Source organism: Thamnophis elegans, chromosome 12, assembly GCF_009769535.1.
Source record: "Thamnophis elegans isolate rThaEle1 chromosome 12, rThaEle1.pri, whole genome shotgun sequence".
NCBI lineage: Eukaryota > Metazoa > Chordata > Lepidosauria > Squamata > Colubridae > Thamnophis > Thamnophis elegans.
The window spans coordinates 9,838,297-9,856,729 of NC_045552.1; the positions used below are offsets into that span (position 1 = coordinate 9,838,297).

Sequence of the window (18,433 nt, forward strand, 5' to 3'; positions counted from 1 at the left end):
TGCGCTCAAGCTAACCATCATTTAACTGAGGGCTGGGATAATGACACAGTCCAAGGGAGCTGGTGAGGATGGAAAGAATAAGCTGCTCCTTTTCGGGAGCACCAGGGCCAGCTCCAAACGTAACCACCCACAAGTGCGAGATGTGCTTCGAGAGAGGCAACCAATGTACTAAGCCAAACATTCCCCCCCCCACTCCTGCAGCAGCCTGTCTTCACTCTTCTCCCCCCCCCCCCACAGCACACAGCCAGTGGAATTTGTGTGTGGGCTCTGCTTGCTGAAATGCAGAGCTAACATAATTGGGCACCCACCAAGTCTCCTGTTCCTGGGAAGATGCCGCCAGCTTTGCCCAGATACTAAGTGTGGATGCTCTGACTTACCCGGTCTTGGGGAAACCTGGATTTTAATCCCAGGAGGACAGAACTGACAAGGGCTGCAATTTAAGGTCACGGGATAGATTTGGGCATCGGTCAAGGCTGCCTCCTCCCTCGAGGGCCGAGTCTCCGGTCTCCCCAAGAAGCCCACTGCAGTTTGGCTTTGTTTCCGGTGGCTTCCCTGGGCGCCGGCATCTGGCTCTCCTACCTCGAAGGCATTCAGACGTTCCTCTTTCCTTTCCAGATCTCCCACCCACCCACCCTGCCCGGGAAATTCAGTGTTGGAGGCATGAATGGGCAAGGACAGCTGTAGAAGGTTGAAAGGTAAGGTGCGTCAGAAGTGGTATGGATGTATCCAGACGGTTCCTCTTGCACTCCAGAGCATGAGTTTGTCCCATAGCTTCCTCCCAACCTGTTTGTCAATGCCAAAAAGGCTGCATAACTTCTTCTAAATGCTCTCTCTCTCTCCCCCCCTCTCTCTTTCCCTCCCCCTCTCTGTCTCTCCCTCCCCCTTTCTCTCCCTTCCTCTCTTTCTCTCTCCCCCTCTTTCTCTCTCACCCTCTCTCTCTTTCCCTCCCTCCCTCTTTCTCCCTCCCTCTCCCCCAACTTCTCTCTCTCCCTCCCCCACTTTCTCTCCCTCCCTCTCTCTCCCCCACCCTCCCCTCTCTCTCCCTTCCCCTCTTTCTCTCTCCCCCTCCCTCTCTCTCCCCCTCTCTCTCCCTCCTTCTCTCTCCCTCCCTCTTTCTCTCTTTCTCTCCCTCCCTCTTTCTCTCTCCCTCTCTTTCTCCCCCACCCTCTCTCTCTTCCTCCCCCTCTTTCTCTCTCCCACTCCCTCTCTCCCCCTCTTTCTCTCCCTCCTTCTGTCTCCCTCCCTCACTCTCTTTCTCTCTCTCCCTCCCTCTTTCTCCCCCACCTTCTCTCTCTCTCCCTCCCTCTCTCTCCCCCACCTCTCTCTCTCCCTCCCCCTCTTTCTCTCTCCCTCCCTCTCTCTCCCCCACCCTCCCTCTCTCCCCCCTCCCTCTCTCTCCCCCCTCTCCCTCCTTCTCTCTCCCTCCCTCTTTCTCTTTCTCTCCCCCTCTCCCTCCCTCCCCCTCCCCCTCTCTCTCTTTCTCTCTCTCTCCCCCTCCCTCCCTCTCTCTGTCTCTCTCTCTCTCTCTTCCAACTGAAAGCTGTCTCCAGCTTTGGCAGTTTTCTGCAAACTAAAGCATCCAATTATGAAGCAGCTCACCAGGTTACTGAGGAATCTTATCTGTTATTGGGTCAAACCAGGTTCCAGAGAACAGGACTGCTGAGACCTTGAGTCAGCTTAATCTAAAAGGCTGCATCACTTTGGGATTGAAATTCCCCCGGGGAGGGGGGGGGCTTGAAGCAATTGGAAAATTTTGTGGGGGGGTGGTGGCAAGCAGAGGCATTTCCTTTCCTTTGAGACTTGGGATCAGTCCCTCGGAGTGATCTGAATTGCTGTCTCCCCTCAAAAAGACAATTCCTGGGGGCAGATTCCCTTGCTTCAGTCCGGTTGATGGAACAAGCAGAATGCGAAGTTCATTTGGAGGAACCAGGGAGAAGAGGATATAACTGGAAAAAGTCCTCGGAGGGAGGGAGGGAAGAGCAAGGGGCCAACTCTTTATTTGAGATAGCAACGTCGCTTGAGCTGGTTCCTTTATCTCTCCAGAGCAGCATATTTACTTTGCAAAGAAGAAGAAAAAAATCTGGATCCAATCTCTGCTGGTTGGAGAATTCTGGGAGTTGAAGTCCACACACACATATCTTAAAGTTGCCAAGGTTGAGAAACGCTGCTCTGGCGAAAAGGACCAGATAAACAGGTGCTGAGAAAATACCTTTATGCAAGACCTCAAAGCGGGCACAGCAAGTGAGATCGTAGGGAAATAATCTGAATCGCTTTAAGTCTGTTTCCTTATGTTGTGGGAACAAAGGTTAAAGCAGCTTTCCCCTGTGTTTGTCTTGTCCCCAAGTTATGTTGGGCTAGAAACAGCCATTATCCACAGCTCCTGGGAAGAATGATGGGGTGTTGTAGTCCATCCTGATTGCCAAACAGGAGGTTGGAAAAGATTAGACTGCAGGAATAGCTGAGCCCTCAGAAGCTTTTGCTATAAATGTTTTCTTTCGAGAATCACCAGAATATCTTGCATTTCCTCAGGACTAGCAGGGTTTTTTTTTTGCCTATGGATATCCCACCTTAGAGAGGGACGTGGTGGCTAAGTGGCTAAGACGCTGAGCTTGTCGACCAGAAAGGTCGACAGTTCGAATCCCTAGTGCCACGAAACGGAGTGAGCTCCCGATACTTGTCCCAGCTTCTGCCACCCTAGCAGTTCGAAAGCACGTAAAAATGCAAGTAGAAACATAGGAACCACCTTTGGTGGGAAGGTAAGAGCATTCCGTGCATTTAGTCACGTCGGCCATATGACCATGGAGACGTCTTCAGACAGAGCTGGCTCTTCGGCTTTGAAACGGAGATAAACACCGCCCCCTAGAGTCGGGAACAACCAGCCCATATGTGCATGGGGACCTTTACCTATCCCAGCTTAAAGATATAACCCACCTTTTCACCACCTTTATTTTTGGCAGGAGCTGATGGTCAGGGGGAAAATAAGGTGGAGTCAGCTAAATGGGCTTGACTTAAGCATGGAGATAAGAACCTTGAAAATAAATGCTAGATCATACTCCAAACCAGTCTGCACCTATTCAGAAGTAACCCCTGTTGTGTTCAAGATGACATGCCCTAATTAATGCACTCGGGAGTTCAGCTATGATTAATGAGTAAGATACTTCTAAAGTATTTACTGCATGACTATTTTTTTTTAAAAAAAATCTGACGATGATTATTGCCACTCTGGACAAATGACTGTCTGAAAATGGAAATCTAGAATTAAAAGTATCTGAAATATTCCAGCTGGTTGATGTAGAAAGGGGATGGGGAGAGGTTCGGGTTTCCTTGAACTGGTTTTTAGTCATTGTCATTAATCAGGCAGTTCTCTGCTTGTCCGTTGAGAAGACAGTCTATTTGAATTCACAAGGGTTTGGATAAATGGGTATCATGCTGAATGGAGGACACTCTTAAGAGAATAATGTTATGTGAGATTGACAAGCAAGAGCTCTGGGCCAGCTCTATAATTATGTAAAATGAGACAGCTGCCTTGGCAGCAGATGGAGTGGGAAAGCACAGAACAGTGCCGAAGAACAGAATTATGTGAGCCATATATAGACCTGTCATATCTGGGTAACCAGTAGATGGCAGCAAAAGAGATTCTGAGGCCCTTGACTCTTTGCTGCCACCTACAGGCTGCCCATTCCAATTACAGTGACTCTATTCACATCAGTTATAGTACTTTTAAGCCCTGTTAACTCCTGTGGGAGTCAGATGAGGGAAACCACTTCACACAACCAACCTGTGCCATTTATACTTCTTCAGGCATTGCTCTCTTTATGCTTTCAGATGAGACATGGGGACTGGGTTTGTAAATCCTGCTAAGCCAGATGATGTTTGTTGAATTCGGACTTAACACATTGTCAGACCCAAGTGCTATGGTTTATAAATCTTAGAGCATGCCTTAATGTATTGTGTGAATTGTGCCAAACTTGTTTTCATTAACAAGATGCCACTAAAAAAGCAATCTGATTTAGAGTAATAAAGACAGAAAATAATTGTATTTACTTCCTTGCACACATATTGTGCTTTTTCCCTTAAGTTCAAGGAGGCACCTCCAAGGGTCTTCTTTCATCTTGCCCATACCACTGTAGGAAGTTAGCACCCACCCCCTCCCCCTAGAAGAATGAAATATCCTAGGAAATATCGAAAAGGCAGAATAGGATATTTCCCTGGATAAGAAATGGAGAAACATGTTTTAGGCAGGAAACAGACTCATTCTTAATAGCCCCCACCTTTGTCAATGGGCCATTAAAAGGCCTGAGAGAGTCTATTCTATATATCAAAGATCTCTTCCCTTCAACTCCAGGGTGATGGGATTAAGGCATGATACTGATGAAAGAAATGTCCTTCTGGGTTCGGCTCCAAGTGAGGAAAAAGACACTGGAAACATGGAGGCTGCTTGGAAAGATGGTTTATTGGTGGACAGGGACACATGGCTTGAGCCCTGAACAGGAAAGGTGATCACATGCTTCAATGTTGGTGGAGAAGAAGAGAAGGGCTGAGGGAGGGGCTCGCTATGCTTTTTATAACCTGTACAGTCCCACCTCTCTGTTTCCTGTTCCTGTGTAAAAAATGTATTCTGATTGGTTGTCAGACTCCCATGGGGCCATGCAGGGGCAACCCTCTAGGCTGTGTTTTGAATCCAGGTTTGGTTGAGTTCTCAGATGCCATGTGGTGAGTTGAGGCCAATATTATCCTGCTTTAATCCCATCCCCCCTGGAGCTGAAGTGGAGAAGTCTTTATTATGTAAAGGGACTAGCTTGACCTTCTTAATGGCCCATTGACAAAGTGGGGATGGGCAGGAAGCTACAGGCAGCTATTCTGTCTTTTAAAACATGTTTTCTTTTCACATCCAGAGAAATATTCTGCCTTTTCAATATTTCCTAGGATATTTCATTTTTCTGGTAGAGGACTGGGTGATAACTTCCTACAATACTATTAGTCCTTTGCCAATCTCACCACAGGGCACCTGGGAAGAAGCAATGCTCAACCAAACTTGGACTCAAAACACAGTCTACAGAGTTGGCCCTGCCTGGCCCCATGGGAGTCTGACAACCAATCAGAATACAAGCTCAAGATCAAAGGCCAGAGAGGGCATAAAACCAGGGTCTTTCAGCATCTCGCTCTCTTTTTCTTCTTCACCCAACATCTTGACGCATGTGATCCCCCTTTTCTGTTCAGGAGTTCAAGTCATGTGATCCTGTCCACCATTAAACCATCTTTCCAAGCAGCCTCCATGTTTCCAGTGTCTTTTTCCCCACTTGGAGCTGAACCCAGAAGGACATTTCTTCCAACACCGCAACAGCCCTGTAAGATGGGTTGAGAGAGCCACCCTCAAACACAGCCAAGAACAGCAGCTTCTCCTAAAGCAATATTTCTCAAACTTTAAGATCTGTGGATTTCAACTCCCAGAATCCCCCTGTCAATGCATGCTGGCTGGGGAATTCTGGGAGTTGAAGTTGCACGTGTCTTAGAATAGCCAGGTTTAAGAAACATTGCGTTAAAGCCTTTCCCTCACAACCTTTTTGTTTTTAAAACACGTCTTAGCATTGTACAGATTCTCAGTCATCCAAGTCAGGGTTGTCCCAAAGGTGCTTTTTTTCAAAAGGCAACTGGAGTTTCTGCATCCTAAAAAGATGAAAATAACCAGCTCTCTGCAAGGAATATAAATTTTTCCATTTCCCCACTATCAGAATTGAAGGAGCTTCTTGGATGAAAAATGAAACGTCTTCCAAAAAAAAAAATAACGAGAAAGTCCAGTTGCCTCTTGAAAAAGCACCATTGGGACATGTCTTAACATTGTGGTTTTTAATAACCTGGTTTGCAAGATTTTGTTACGTCTGTTGTAAAGCAGTGATGTGCAGTCAGGGGAGGCAGGGCCCCACCACTGTCATCATGAAAAGAAAAGGAAAATTAAAAGGAAAAAGGCTGAGGTAGTTGCTGCCAGAGTCACAGTGGATGACTCTGCTTAGTGCTTAACTGTTTAAAAAAGCCTCTAAAAAGAGTGCCCTCTACAGGAGGAGGCAAGAGAACCACGTGCCTCATTTAATCTATCTTTATGATCACTCGAGCAGAGTTAAGCAAGGGTTAAAAGCTGAAAAATTCCTTATGTAGAGCTGGGACGCAGACATAGCACCGGAGCGGCCAAAAGCCTCTTTCTTGAAAGCGCCTTTTGCCCACATAGCTGCGGGGCGCAGGGCGCCTCTATTTCGGACATAGCTGCGGGGCGGGCAAAAGCTGCTTTCTTTCTTTTTGCCTCACCAGCCATAAACCTCACCGCACGTCACTGTTGTAAACATACCTCAAATGTTAGCGAGTGTGTGAAATTCAAGGTGGTTTGTGCATTGCAGAGGTCAGTCTCTCACATCTAAGGATTCATATCAGCAAAAGCACCATCCATTGTGCTTTTAATAATGATTTGGCACCTGCTAAAGTTTGAGGAAAAACTGTCCGAAAGAAACCCAGTGGGACGGGGTCATTTGGAAGCAGATTGAAGAAAAACATCCATTATCCATCGTCAGGGTCAAAGTTTTAGGTGAACATGGCAACAGAGCAAGAGGAAAAGAGAAAGCAGTTCTGTTAAACAGGCTGTGGCATGTTTTCGGTGAAAATAACCATAGACACAGACCAATTGTGGAAAAAATGTCTAAAATTGTTTTCTTGCCTGTTTTTCAGACAGTAAGACCTTCTTTTTCTTAGAGCTGCTTAGAAGTTGCATTCTGTTTGTTACCATTCATGAAGTCAATCGTGATTTCAAAGCCAAGTTTTCAAAAGTGACTTGCCAATGATCTGGGCTGGGATAGAGAATGATTGGCTCAAAATCACCCAAACAGTTTCCAGGCGTAAATGGGATTAGAACTCAACATCCGAGCTTTTAATTCACCATCTTAACCACTGGACCAAATGGAATGTGTTTATTCGACCTGCCTTTCCAACTTCCTTAAAAAAAAATGTTTTTATTTTCCATTTTTTCATTTTCATACACTCACATATATACTGTGCATAGCCGGGGCCATACAACATTAAACAATAATCACAGCAATTCCTCTTGTCAACAATACCCCCCAAAATAGAAACCCAATAAGTGGAAACCCTCTTCCACTCTCCATACACCTCTTTCTTCCACCTCCCTCCAACTTTCTATCTTCCCTCTATCATTCCCCTCTACCCTACTTTCCCTCCCCCTCTACCACTCCTCTCTCCCGATCCACTCCCTCCCTTCCTTCTCACCCTCCCTCCCATTCTCTCTCCCGCCCTCTCTACCCATCTTTCTTCTATCCCACTCCTCCTCCCCTTGGTGTATTTCCACTATATGTCAATGTACTCAACTTGTCCTATTTTTACAGAGAAATTAAAGAGAAACAGTATACATGTGAAGTCGCATTACATTGAAATCTAACACATAGTATATATCCCTCCCTCCCCTCATCCTTTCCAACTTTTCTCAATCCTCGTTTATTTCATTTTTGTTTTATTTATTCAAATATATTAGCCACTTAACTAGTAGTAACTGTGAAAGGGATCTTGGAATCCTACTGGACAACCATTTAAATAGGAGCCAGCCATGCGCAGCAGCTGCCAAAAAAGCCAACATAGTTCTAGGCTGCATAAACAGACTGATAAAATCAAGATCACGTGAAGTGTTAATACCACTTTATAATGCCTTGGTATACTGTATTCAGTTTGGGTCGCCACGATGTAGAAAAGATGTGGAGACTCTAGAAAGAGTGCAGAGAAGAGCAACAAAGATGATTAGGGGACTGGAGGCTAAAACATATGAAGAACGGTTGCAGGAACTGGGTATGTCTAGTTTAATGAAAAGAAGGACTAGGGGAGACATGATAGCAGTCTTCCAATATCTATGCTGCCACAAAGAAGAGGGAGTCAAGCTATTCTCCAAAGCATCTGAAGGCAGGACAAGAAGCAATGGGTGGAAACTAATCAAGGAGAGAAGCAACTTAGAACTAAGGAGAAATTTCCTGACAGTTAGAACAATTAATCAGTGGAACAACTTGCCTCCAGGAGTTGTGAATGCTCCAACGCTGGAAGTTTTTAAGAAGATATTGGATAACCATTTGTCTGAAGTGGTGTAGGATTTCCTGCCTGATCAGGGGGTTGGACTAGAAGACCTCCAAGGACTCTTCCAACTCTGTTATTATATTCTAACTACAATGGACTCTGTACAATATACAAAACTAGAAAAAAAGCCCTCAAAACAGCTAAAAGCATTACCGTAAATCAAAGAGACAAGTCAGACTAATAAAAGCAAAATAAAAAGAATTAAAAATTAAAAGGGAGAGGTGGCACAGTGGTTAAATGCAGCACTGCAGGCTACTTCAGCTGACTGCAGTTCTGCAGTTCGGCTGTTCAAATCTCACCGGCTCAGGGTTGACTCAGCCTTCCATCCTTCCGAGGTGGGTAAAATGAGGACCCGGATTGTTGTTGGGGGGCAATATGCTGACTCTGTAAACCGCTTAGAGAGGGCTGAAAGCCCTATGAAGCGGTATATAAGTCTAACTGCTATTGCTATTGCTATTGCTATTGTTGTAGTGGCCAAGGCATCAAGCTACAAACCACGAGGCCAGGGATTCCAGAGAGTTCTGTCCAGTATAAAGTCAACTGAGTGTTGTTATACCCTCTCAGCCTGAGGAAGGAGGCAATGGAGAACTTTCCATTGCCAAGAAAGCTGCAAGGATTTGTCCTGGCAGTTGGCAAGAGTCAAAAACTGACTTGATAAAAATCACCGTAAAAAAAAGCAGAGGGTCTTTGACGAATGACAAACGCCTTGCTCTTTATTCGATATCCCTTCCTGAATTTGCATAGCCCTGATCGGTCTTCAGTTCCATGCCACTCTCGTTGACACCGTTGTTATAAAGATCTGGCTGTGGAGGTAACCTGAGCAAAATCTGCACAGCTTTGAAAGAGCAGGAGTTAAAAAGAACCGACACCCACGGTCGCAACCTCCTTGCCAAGCAAGCTTCAGCCTCCTGGCATGTGCCCAAGCCCAGGAAATGAATGGTGCTGGGCTAAGGAAAATTGGCAGGTCTGGTAGGCTTAGGGAGGTGGGCACAGCAGGGCTGAAATTGCCTCTACGTTCAAGCCAAGCTGATAAGAAAACATATATATCGCATCAGGAGTAATTGGAAATTCTGGAAGGCGTCCCGTTTATGGTCTTATGGCTTTCTGGTTAACAACATGTATAAGGAAACCAACTCAGCTTTAATTCTAGATGAGTAGCAACAGAGTTGGTATTCAGCCTGTTCTGACTGGTTCTGGCAAACTGGTAGCGAAAATTTTGAGTAGTTCGGAGAACCTGCAAATACCATCTCTGGCTGGCCTCACCCCCATCTATTAGCTGCCTCCTGAGTCCCAGCTGATCGGCTGGGTCTTCTTTTGTTGCCCTGCACAGGATAAAAGTCAGTGGTGGGATTCAAATAATTTAACAACCGGTTCTCTGCCCTAATGATTTCTTCCAATAATCAGTTTGCCAAACTGCTCGGAAAGTTAACAACCGGTTCTCCTGAAGTGGTGCGAACTGACTGAATCCCACCACTGATAACAGTGCTGGAAAGCAGGTTAGTGGGGTGGGGAGGGAATGTGGATTTTGCGGTATCCTTCCCCTGCCGCCACCACAAAGCCACGCCCACCAAGCCACACCACGCCCACCAGGCCATGCCCACAGAACCGGTAGCAAAAAAAAAAAAAAAATGGAATCCCACTACCGAGTAGCAGTTGCTCACAAACACAGAGAGAGTTGGTTCTCCTGTTTGAGGACATCCTCAACCAAAACAATTTCCTACTTTTATAGAGTTACAGATGTTTACCTGGAGGGAACAGGGAAACAAGCTGTTCTCTCCAGCTGTGAGCCTGCAACACATCTACCTACAGTTTTTAACCACTGTTTATGGCTCCCCCCCCCCCCATTTTCTGGATTTGGGTGTTTTTTGAACTGTAAACAAACTGCAAGGGTGAGATTTGCACACCCTGGTGAGGGATGAAGCATGCTAAGCTGCTGTGGGACTCTGTGTTGAAGGCAAACAAAATATCTCATTGCTGGAATTGCCCGAAAAGATACCATTGTCAGAAATTAAAGTGGAAACTCCCAAATGCAGCTCCAGGATTCTTCCGAGGGGGGAAAAGAAGGCAGCATCCTATAGAGAGAGGGGGGAAGAGAAGATCAAGGTGGTGGCCATAATGATGCATCCAAAGCCCCAACCCTTTTTTATTTTGTGCCCAGACAATGCACGTAAGCCATAGCTTCACTCACATCTTGCTGCTGCCATCTTGGCTTTTTACTCCCATGGACGGCTCAGTCTTCAGAGGTATAACAGAATAATAAAATTGGAAGAGACCTGGGTGGTCTCTTCTAGTCCAACCCCCTGCCTAGGCAGGAAACTCTACACCACTTCAGACAAATGGTTAACAGAGCTGAGGTGGCACAGTGGTTAAATGCAGCACTGCAGGCTACTTCAGCTGACTGCAGTGCTGCAGTTCGGCTGTTCAAATCTCACCGGCTCAGGGTTGACTCAGCCTTCCATCCTTCCGAGGTGGGCAAAATGAGGAGCCAGATTGTGGGGGCAATATGCTGACTCTGTAAACCGCTTAGAGAGGGCTGAAAGCCCTATGAAGCAGTATATAAGACTAACTGCTATTGCTATTGCTCTTGCTATCCAATCTCTTCTTTAAAACGTCCAGTGTTGGAGCATTTACAACTCCTGGAGGCAAGTTGTTCCACTGGTAAATTATTCTGTCGGGAAATTTCTCCTTAGTTCTAAGTTGCTTCCCTCCTTGGTGAGTTTCCATCCATTGCTTCTTGTCCTGCCTTCAGGTGCTTTGGAGAATAGCTTGACTCCCTCTTCTTTGTGGCAGCCCCTGAGATATTGGAACCCTGCTATCATGTCACTCCTAGTCCTTTTCATTAAACTAGCCATACCCAGTTCCTGCAACGTGTGTTTTAGCCTTTGGTCCCTAATCTTCTTTGTTGCTCTTCTCTGCACTCTTTCCAGAGTCTCCATATCTTTTTTTACAACCAAAGCTGGATGCAGTATTCCAAGTCTAGTCTTATCAAAGCACTATAAAGTTGTATTAACTTATTGGATCCCTGGTGCGAAGAGGTAGCTCATGTGTGCTCATTAGCCCTCCATCCACCTCCCCTGGATTATGTGTTACAGCAGTCTCAGTGTCTCTTATTAAGTATCATTGCATAGGAGCTGCTGGGACAGAGGAGGGAGGCTCAGCGAAAGGTAAGCTCTCAAGCGTTTGTCTTTGAGGATGGAGATTGGCCAGGAGCTCTTCTGAAATTGCAGGTTTTTACCCCGGGTTGTGGGTCCTTGGAAAGCGGTGGCCCCCTTGATCCCGAAGCTGGGTGGAGGTGAAACCAAGTGCATTTGGCAGAGATGGGGGCAGCTGGCAGGGAAAAACAGAAGAGGCCTGGGACAAGAGGGACATTGAGGGACCCACACAGGTTGCCTTTTGTTAAGGGCCCCACCCCGCCAGGATCAAAGCACCCCTTGTCCCCAAGGCCCTGAAGGACGCTGGCGAGTGGGTGTCACTAGCAGGCAAACAACAATATGTGCCTGTCTTCTCTTCCCCGAACAGCTCTTCCTTTTGAAGCGGGCTCCCTTTGGGGATATGTTCCCTGGTGCTGAGGATCACACGGGACTTGCAGGTTATCGGAGAAGGGAGGCACATGGGTAGGTTTAAGGGAAAACAGTCGGAGCCCAGGAGGACAGAGTAGTGGGAAAGGTGGACAGGAGACCAAAATGCAACCAGAACAGTCTGCCCCTGTTTTGAAGGCGAGGTCTACCCATCACGAAATGAAAGCCTTAAGCTAGAGTTGAAATTGACCCAGCTGCACCCTGGTAGAGGCATCAAAAATGCCCTTGGGTATGAGCCATGGCTGTGCAGTGGTTAGAATGCTGCTATATTGTAGGCTAATTCAGCTCCGCGCCCAGGAGTTCGATCCTCACTGGCTCAAGGTGGACTCAGCCTTCCTTCGTTGGGGACCCAGATTGTCGGGGGGGCATAGGCTGACTCTGTAAACCGCTTAGAGAGGGCTGTAAAGCACTGTAAAGCGGTATATAAGTCTAAGACCTCCTATTGCTATGATCAGCAGCAGGCTTGGCTTTCTCAGTCCTGTGCATCGCCCATCTTCTTTAAGGAGCCCAAATCAAGACAGGAAGAATGAAAAATACCCTGATGCCAAATATGCTCTTGAGTGCATCTGTTTCCCACCCACCCCCACACCCATATTTGCGTTTCCTTTAGCCTGGAGGCATTTCCCCCCTCCCCCACCTCTTCCTACAGACTTCATAAGTCTCCTCATTGATTTCCATTAACCTGCTTTGCAGAAGCTCCTGGAGAGATTTGAGAGCCTCAACTGGAAGTGGGGGAAAAAATAAGAGTTCATGTGCTTTGGAGGAAAAGCATCTGTTCTGCTCTAAGCCGCTGCCCTTTCTTATCAGAGGAAGAACCAGGAGCTGTCAAATCAGGCTGTCAAATAAAATGGAACAAGTGGGACTCTAACGAAATAGTGTGGGGTTAGAGTTGCCCCTGGAAGCTGTGTTTCTCCTCCGAAATCTGGATAAGCATTCCCCAGAATAGCTTAAGGAGGAGGAGTTCAAGCTTTACACCGTATTTTCATCCAAAGGTTTGGACGAAAATACATACATGGCTAGAGAAAATAATAAAACAACACATAGACCGAAAACCAGAAATATTTTTGTTAGGTAGGCCAGAAAAATATGGTAAACAGGAGGTATATTTAATATTACATCAGTGGTGGGTTTCAAAATTTTTTGGAACCTCTTCTGTAGGTGTGGCCTGCTTTCCAGGTCCACTGGTAGAACCTCTTCTAACCGGTTCGGTAGATTTGACAAACCGGTTCTACCGAATAGGTGCGAACTGGTAGGAACCCACCTCTGTATTACATGTTTTGAGAACAGCAAGAATTGTACTTGCACAACATTGAAAAAAATGAGGAAATCCCTGCAGAGGAAAATCTAATCAGAAAAATATTAGCCTGTGCAGAAATGGATAGGTTAACATTCAAGATAAAGGACAAAGAACACATAGAATGTTTTTTAACTTGAGATTTGTTTTACCGATGGTTGGATAATAAAAGTAGAAATTAGAAACTGGAAGAATATCATTATATATAAGTAAAGAATGTTATTACTGTTATCCCTGTATATTTGTAAATTGACTCAACAATATACTGCTTATTACGGTAAGCACTTATATATGTTAAGGAAAAATGTATAACTAAATAAAAAAATTTAAAAAGCTTTACACAGTAGACTTAAGACTGTTCAACTAAATCAAATTACATATAAACCAAGTTTCAAGAGTCCCTGTTCCAATTACAGTCTGGTTCTGATTATCGGAACTGAACTGAATTCATTACTGAACAGCCACGGAAAAATCCATTTCTCCTTGTCACCCCTTCTTCCCCCAATTATTATTTTTTCCAAGCAGGAAATTGAGTACCAGCAGTATTTAGAACATGCCAGGTTCCATATTATTTTCTTTGATAAGTCTTCTGGTTGTCTTTCCCCTTTTTTTTCATATCACTGAGGCTCATAAAAGCTCATCAAAGAAATCCTGGTGATTTCAGAGTCTATAGATTGGCTACCCTCAATAGCCTATGAATCTTTGAACTACATAGCAAAATGATCTATTTGTGACATTCTTCTCTTGCAAAAGGTATTGGCTGACACTTCACCTTCTTGCCTTGTGCTTATTTGCTTGCAAATATATCTATTTCGCTTCCAAGTACAAGAACATCACTAATTAATTATAATCTGAGCCCATGATTCCATTTTCTCAGCTGGGCAAAGGATCTGTGAATCATACCAGGGCAGCCATTTCATTTCCTAAGATTTAAAGAGACATCCGTGTTAAATTGTAAATCTATTTCTTCCTGGAAGCATAAGGACTAGAAACATGCTCTTTATATTAAAAAAACAAAAACACGATGCTCCCTGCAGGATGCTTAACTATAATTGTGATGGGGCAGGAAAGGAAGCTGCTGGCAGATTCGAGGACAAAGAAGCAGAAGTTGGAGGTGAATAATCAGTTGCCTTAGCTACAAAGACATTTCGATTTGTCATTAGTTCCGGAGACACACAACTGGAGGGATTTTGCACATCTGATATTGTTTATTCCATCTGGCAACACAGATACCCTTGCGGGGATAATATATTATTTCAGCGTAGCGTTGTTACAATTTGAAAGCATGCTTTTCCCTAGTAGCACCAAAGATTAAATCCCGCAATGGGATTTCTGCATGGGGGCGTAATTTTGGACTCTTTAAAGGCTTCATTCAGGGCATTGAAAATTTGAATTGATTATGTGCCACGAAAATGATGTTGATGCTTATCAAGCACAGAGATTTTTCTTCAGGAAGATTTGGTTCTTCAGCTCTTCCAACAGTGCTGTTACTAAGTCTACCACTACTTCTGCTAGGCATTCTCTTCTCTTCCTTTCCATCTTTCCCAGCTCTAAAGATCATTTGGCTGGTAAAGAATCTTTATTATATCCCAATGTATTGATTAGCAATAGCAATAGCAATAGCAGTTAGACTTATATACCGCTTCATAGGGCTTTCAGCCCTCTCTAAGCGGTTTACAGAGTCAGCATATCGCCCCCACAATCCGGGTCCTCATTTTACCCACCTCGGAAGGATGGAAGGCTGAGTCAACCCTGAGCCGGTGAGATTTGAACAGCCAAACTGCAGAACTGCAGTCAGCTGAAGTAGCCTGCAGTGCTGCATTTAACCACTGCGCCACCTCGGCTCTGATTGAACGCATAAATAACATTGTGGGGTTCCTGGAGCTCCCTGAGTTTGGCTGTTTGCTTGCAGACATCTCAATACCCCGCGAGATAACGTCATCAGTTTGAGTGAATATGTGATTTGCCGCCTGTTTATATACAGGTAGTCCTCAACTTAAACCATTTGTTTAGCAGCCATCTGAAGTTACGAGGGTCCTGAAAAAAGTGGCTTACTACCAGTCCCCGCACTTACAATTGTCATAGCATCTCTACTGTCAGATGGTCAAAATTTGGGTATTTGGCAACCAGCATGTCTGTAGCAATAGCAATAGCAGTTAGACTTATATACCGCTTCATAGGGCTTTCAGCCCTCTCTAAGCGGTTTTACAGAGTCAGCATATCGCCCCCACAGTCTGGGTCCTCATTTCACCCACCTCGGAAGGATGGAAGGCTGAGTCAACCCTGAGCCGGTGAGATTAGAACCGCTGAACTTCAGATAGCAGTCAGCTGAAGTGGTCTGCAGTAATGCACCCCAACCACTGCGCCACCTCGGCACTTACAAGGGTTGCAGCATCCCCAAGGTCATGTGATTGCCATTTGCAACCTTCCCAGTTGAATTCCAACGAGCAAAGTCAATGGGGGGGGCAGTTGGATTCGCTTAACGACTGCACGATTCACTTAACAACCTCAGCGATTCGCCTTGACAGTGCAAAAAAAATGTCGTAAAAATCAGGGTGTGACTCACTTAGCAACTGTCTTGTTCATCGATGAAAATCCTGGTCCCAATTGTAATAAGGCAAGATCTACCTCTCAGTAGTTTACCCTTGCCAGTATTGGAAGGAGTATTGTTACTTCCTTGGTAGCTTCTTTCTGGTTCCACCACAAAACCGCGGTAGACTAAAGCGCGCTCGATGAAAGCACGTACGTGACGTCATCACAGCGCGACGAAAACAGCACACTGTGAGCGGTAAACTTAAAATTAACGCATAAATCTAAACCTAACCCCCCCCAAACCTAGCCCTAAACCTAACCCTAAGCCTAACCCTTAACCTAACCCTAAACCTAACCCTAAACCTAACCCTAAACCTAACCCTTAACCTAACCCTAAACCTAACCCTAAACCTAACCCTAAACCTAACCCTTAACCTAACCCTTAACCTAACCCTAAACCTAACCCTAAACCTAACCCTTAACCTAACGCTAAACCTAACGCTAACCCTTAACCTAACCCCAAACCTAACCCTAAACCTAACCCTAAGCCTAACCCTTAACCTAACCCTAAACCTAACCCTAAACCTAACCCTAACCCTAACCCTAAACCTAACCCTAAACCTAACACTAAACCTAACACTAACCCTTAACTTAACGCTAACCCTAACCCTAACGCTTAACGTAACCCTAAACCTAACCCTAACCCTAAGCCTAACCCTTAACCTAACCCTAAACCTAAGCCTTAACCTAACGCTAAACCTAACGCTAACCCTTAACCTAACCCTAACCCTAACCCTAACGCTTAACGTAACCCTAACCCTAACCCTAACCCTAACCCTAACCCTAACCCTAACCCTAACCCTAACCCTAACCCTAACCCTAACCCTAACCCTAACCCTAACCCTAACCCTAACCCTAACCCTAACCCTTACCTTTATGTGAATCGGCTTGCTTTAAAAGCGCTTTTTAAAGCGCCCTTTTTCTTTCTTGTCGCGCTGCTGATGACGTCACGTACGCGCTTTAATCGGGCGCGCTTTAGTGGACCGCGGTTTTGACGTGCCACGCTTCTTTCTAACTGTATAAAATTATATGTTTAAAAGCGAAGCAGAAAGACGGTGGGTTATTTGCCAAGTGCAGCTCCTTGGTGTGTCCTTTTTGTTAATTCGGGGGCCTTCTCTAGCTTCCTCTTCCGACGGGTGAATCCCAACTATTGAGCTCTGTAACTTGCTGTGCCAAAGCAGCACATTTCCATTCAATAAGCAAAATGGGGTTTATACAATGTGCGATTCCCTCCCCGAGAACTGTATATGATTCAAGATATTCCTGAAATTTCAGGCTCTGCTGGGTGATCTGCAAATTTCCATCAGCCAGTCAAAAGAAGAGAAATATGACGGTTTCATGGAACACTCACTTTATGCTTTCAGGAGGGGTCTTCTGGAGAGGGGCCAAAAAAGTCTATTTGGAGACCACAGCCCCGTGCTCAGAACTCCACCCTTTTTAATGATGCTCACCGTAAGAGGAGTTGGGCTTTGAGCACAAAGATGTAGCTCCCATCTGCATCTACATCTTTGAATGTGAAAAGAAGGGAATGACATGATAGCAGTGAGCCAATATTGGAGAGGCTGCCACACACACACACAAAAAGAGGGCATCAACCTGTTCTGATCGCCCTCGTTCCACACCAAAACACACTCCGAGCCAGAGATAAATTACAGCATTTAATTAACAGACAAACAGGTCCTTGGCAGCAACCTAGCACAGACAAGCTTGGGCAGCAATAAACACAGATAAGGCTTGGCAGAAATCCAGCCTGCCAAGCTCATACAAAGTTCTCTGACATTCGATTCTGTGTTGACTTCTGCAAAGAGGGCGTGTGCACAAGTAGGCTTTTTATAGTCTGGAGAGGAGCCTAATGACCACCAGCCTGAGCACAATTACCTCCTGTAATTGCGTAATTGTTCCTGACGCCTAGTAGCTCTTCGATGGCGTGCATCCAGGAACAACTCACTACTGGCCTCTGGCTCACTCTCCCTTGTCTCCTCCCCACTGGTCCAAGGCTCAGGTGCCTCCTGGTGGCCAACCAGCCTCTCTGCGCCCTGCTCAGAGTCGGAACCCTGTCCAGGGTCCTCCACATCCTCCAGAGGCGACTCAGAGGGCCCCTCGCCGTCGGAGTCTGGTGGCAGCTCCAACGGCTCCTGCTAGGCCACAACATCAACTTATTTTCCAAAGCAGGCAAGACAAGAAACAATGGATGGAAACTAATCAAGGAGAGAAGCAACCTAGAACTAAGGAGAAATTTCCTGTCACTGAGAACAATTAATCAGTGGAACGGCTTGCCTCCAGAAATTGTGAGCATTCCATCACTTGAGGCTTTTAAGAAGAGGCTGGATGGCCACTGTGTCTGGAATGGTGTAGGATCATCTGCCTGAGCAGGGGGTTGGACTAAATGACCTTCAAGGTCCCTTCCAACTCTGTTATTCTGTCCTTGACTTTTTTGATTCCTTCCCCACCGACATCCCAGTACATCTTGTCTTAGTGACAATGAATTGCTGACATTTTCAGCATTCTTTCCCTGAGCAACTCCAGCTCAGCTCATATAACCAGGCCTTGTTTGTCTGATGGGTGAATCCCAACTATTGAGCTCTGTAACTTGCTGTGCCAAAGCAGCACATTTCCATTCAATAAGCAAAACGGGGTTTATACAATGTGCGATTCCCTCCCCGAGAACTGTGTATGCTCAAGATATTCCTGAAATTCCAGGCTCTGCTGGATGATCTGTAAATTTCCCTCAGCCAGTCAAAGGAAGAGAAATATGACGGTTTGCCAATCTTCTTCCAAGAACTGTAATGATATGTGGGAATTATTTTGGAAGCAGGAGGGAGAACCACAGATAGGAGAATCGCTCAAGAGA

The 18,433-nt window shown here is 45.6% G+C and overlaps 1 protein-coding gene across 2 annotated transcripts in view; it reads left to right on the top strand.

Moving 5' to 3' along the window:
- Window positions 1-313: 313 nt before the first annotated feature.
- The window catches only part of MAG (myelin associated glycoprotein), a 43,180-nt gene continuing 25,060 nt past the window's right edge, over window positions 314-18,433 (top strand). For both annotated transcript variants that reach the window (XM_032228508.1, XM_032228509.1), the window contains exon 1: window positions 314-695. The gene's annotated coding sequence lies outside the window, so the exon portion shown is untranslated. The remainder of the gene's footprint in view (window positions 696-18,433) is intronic.